Source organism: Pipistrellus kuhlii, unplaced genomic scaffold (assembly GCF_014108245.1).
Source record: "Pipistrellus kuhlii isolate mPipKuh1 unplaced genomic scaffold, mPipKuh1.p scaffold_m20_p_54, whole genome shotgun sequence".
Classification (NCBI taxonomy): domain Eukaryota; kingdom Metazoa; phylum Chordata; class Mammalia; order Chiroptera; family Vespertilionidae; genus Pipistrellus; species Pipistrellus kuhlii.
Window position 1 is genome coordinate 2,098,878 of NW_023425556.1, and position 3,855 is coordinate 2,102,732.

At 36.4% G+C, this 3,855-nt stretch overlaps 1 pseudogene; it reads left to right on the top strand.

Annotated features, from left to right (window-relative positions):
• Nucleotides 1-2,146: 2,146 nt before the first annotated feature.
• On the top strand, nt 2,147-2,638 carry LOC118706741 (annotated as a pseudogene).
• The last annotated feature ends 1,217 nt before the right edge of the window (nt 2,639-3,855 follow it).

Consider the following 3,855-nt stretch of genomic DNA (forward strand, 5'->3'; position numbering starts at 1 on the left):
ATTTTTATCATTTGCAACAGTATGGATGGATCTGAAGAGCATTATGATAAATTAAATAATCCAGTCAGAGAAAGATAAGTATCACACAATCTCACTCACATGTGGAAACTAATGAACAAATAAACTGATGATCAAAAACAGACCAAGAGTCATTGAAGTATCAAATAGACTGTCAAACCTCAGAGAGAAGGCAGGGAAGGGTGGGTTGGTAGGAAGAGATCCAGTAATGAACTTGTATCCACATATGCATAACCCATGGACACAGACAACAATATTTTGAAGGCCTTATGTGGGGGTGGGGGCAGGGCTGGTTGAGAGAAGCAAATTTGGGGAAAAAAGGGCATATGTAATACTTTCAATAATAAAGACAAAAATAAATATGTAAGCTTGGGGAGATGATTATACTAAAAACATGATAGTTATTATAAAAATATCACATAAAATTCTAAATGAAATCATCAGTTGAAAAAACCAAAATAATATGTTTGATCCTATATAATAAAAGATTAATATGTGAATTGACTGAACATCAGAACAACCTGTGGGACGACCAATTGCTATGACATGCACTGACTACCAACAGGCAGACACTCAATGCAGGAGCTGCCTCCAGCCCACAGTCCTGACCAGCGGAGGTAGTGAGGGGTGGGGGGTGGGGGGGCACGGCTGGCAAGCAGGTGATGCCAGGCCAGCCAAGTAGGTGCCAGCAGAGGTTCCCCAATCTCCTTGCTGGTCGACCCACAGATGGGCTCTGATTACTAGTCAGGCCTAGGGACCTTACCGGGGCACAAGTTTTGAGCTCCAGGTCTCTAGTGTAAAAATAAAGTGGCATCTGTTAATTAGCACAATTTTTCTTTTTAAAAATATATTTTTGTTGATTTCAGAGAGGAAGGGAGAGAGAGAGAAACAGAAACATCTAAGATGAGAGAGAATCATTGATCAGCTGCCTTCTGCATGCTCAAAACTGGAGATCAAGCCCACAACCCAGGCATGTGCCCTGGCCTGGAATCAAACATGACTTCCTGGTTCATAGGTCAAGGTTGAGTCAAGCCTTCCAGGCAACACATATTTTCTCAACCTAGAATCTCATCAACAGAAGAATTTGCTATAATACCAGTATACAGAATTTTAAAGATAATTTTATAATGTGGATATACATAATGTAATAGGCTGTAAAAAATGTAACCCTTGTTGTACCAGTATTTATAATATTTGCAGATATAATTAATGCAATTCTACTGTTATATTTAAATTATGAATGTTTCTGTTCCCCTATACCATGTCTATAAACCTAAAGACAAACTGTTTATTTATACAAGTGCTAAGATAATTTAATATATAAACACTACATTTAGACCCCCCTACAGGTTTTACAGTCTTAGTCATGTAACTAGATTAACATTCATTATATTTATGGCTTTAGGCCAAACAAATTTGACTATGCTAAATTATATTCCAAATAGACATAGTCATGGTAAAAATCTCATAAATATGTAATTATGTTGAAGATGCATATTGCTATAAATATAGACTTTCCACTGCTCAAGTTTCTCCCTTGTGAGGTCATAGAATCAATGCCTTTGGAATCATCTTTGATATCAATTTTGTTTATAAATTTAATAAATGGAAGGAGGTGAGAATTGTCTCAGCTAGATGTTTGGTAAATTTCACTCTCTCTAGAACAGTTCATCCACATTCTCACCTTTCTATTTTTTACTGACTATAAAAGTCAATAGGAGGATTTTAATGTCTATGATAACACATAGAAGAACAAACACTTCTGTGTTTATATTCAGGATTAGCCAAGGATTAGAGCAAATAAAATTCTCTTGAACCTTCATCCAAGACTAAAAACAGAACAGTATGCTATTTAATAAAGACCTGACAATGTTTTTAATCAAATTTTAATAAGTATCTGCATTTCCTTCTTTGCTAAGATGAAAACCTGAGCTTGCAGACTGGTTTGCAGAATATATTATTTCAACAGTACTGGCAGAATTATAAAAAAAAACAGGAAAACATTACTCTTATGCCTAAGTTCTCATAGTAAGATCCATATATTACTTTGAAATGGTTTCTTTCATCTTCTTTTTTTCCAGATTTTCACGTTTCCTATCACCACTTTAAATTAATTTCATTAGATGACCTTGAACCTCTAGGAGGGAGATGGCGAGTGTGTGGAGGCTGAGTGCCCTCTGCGTTGCCTGAGGAGGCCAAGCTCCCTTTCCTCCGAACCCCACTAGTCAGACTTGCTCAAATAGCAGCATTTCTCCAGGACCAACCTACCTCAAGATGGTGTGGAATATAGCACATTCGCCTGTCACCCAACCACCATTCTGGTTCCAAAGCTGTGTCTCTCCACTGAACTGGTGAGAGGGTTGTCAGTGTTTTGCTTCTGGGCCTACTTCCAGCTGCATATTTGAATCCTTCTTCTGTGATGGACTACTCCCTGGCTGCACTCCTCTCTCTCTCCATAGTCACTGGGGCCTTGGGACAAGTTGTTATTGACTATGTTGAAAAGGATGCATTGCAGAAATATGCCAAGGCAGGCCTCTTGGCTCTCTGGGCTTTCACCTTTGCTGGGCTTTGTTATTTCAACTATCATGTGGGGATATTGAAAGCTGTTGTTATGTTATGAAAGCACTGACTTAATACCTTGAAATTGATTGTACACTTCTTTGCCTCTGCTCTGTCATGCCATTCATCTCACAATAAGGAAGAAATAACAGATTAGTCCACTGGTGAGATAAACTTCTTCTCCTAGTCACCTGAATAGTTATAGAATTTAATCTGTGAGGAAAAGGTTTGAGAGGAATTGTATCCAAAAAATTGTGAGACAGAGTTCCACATTCTGGTAAGTGAATGAGGTTATCCTCCAGCTTTTCAAGGCTCACAATGTAACTGAACATTATATATGAGCTTTTGCATTTTAATTTACCAAACTCTTAAAGGGAATTCAGCTTTATTACTGTCAATAACTAATCAAAATTCTATATTTTCCCTAAGAATTATGGAGAGAGGAAAATCTATTAATTAATAAGTAAAGCCAGAAGAAACTTATACAACACTTAATGTTTGAAAATTTTTCCCCTTAGTTTAGTTGATACCAGTTACTGATGGTTATATGTCTTTGGGAAACTTTAAAGTTAGGAAATGCTATTACTATCAGGATATTTCACATTACTAATTTCTAAGTCCTGGTAAAAAGAGCCTGGAGGACTTCTGAATATAGAGAAGTTCCAGTCAGAGGGAAGAGGTACCCTGTAAAGGTATCAAAATATTACATGTTCTAAGCTGATACTTAACTCCTCAAATGTGTTCATTTTAGTTGTCCCAAAATAATATTCACAAATACAAAACTTTAAATAATAAATTGTTTTTTCTCACTGTGAGAATCTTTAATGTAAAATGTATTCTGTGAAATTAAAAAAAATCTATATAATAAAAAAATAAATTAATTTCATTAAAAATTCAAACCTATGTGGTAGAGAGAATAATGACTATTCAAAAGTGTCTACATCCTTACCACGGAACTTATAAATATGTTAACTTGCAGATGTGATTAAATTAAAGAGTTTTCAAAGCATGAAATTATCCTGGGTTATCCAGGTGCATGCAACATAATCCAAAGGGCCCTTATGAGGGAAAATAAGAAGGAAGAGAGTCAGAAAAAGATATCTGAAGAGGAAAGCAGACATCACATTGATGCGAGAATTTGCCAAAGAATATGGGCAGCTCTTTAGAAGCTGGAACATACAGGAAAACAGATTCATCCCAAGAGCCTCCATGGAGGAATAAAGCCCTAATAGCATGCTGTTTTACCCTTTATAGAAGCATTTTGGACTTTTGTCTTCC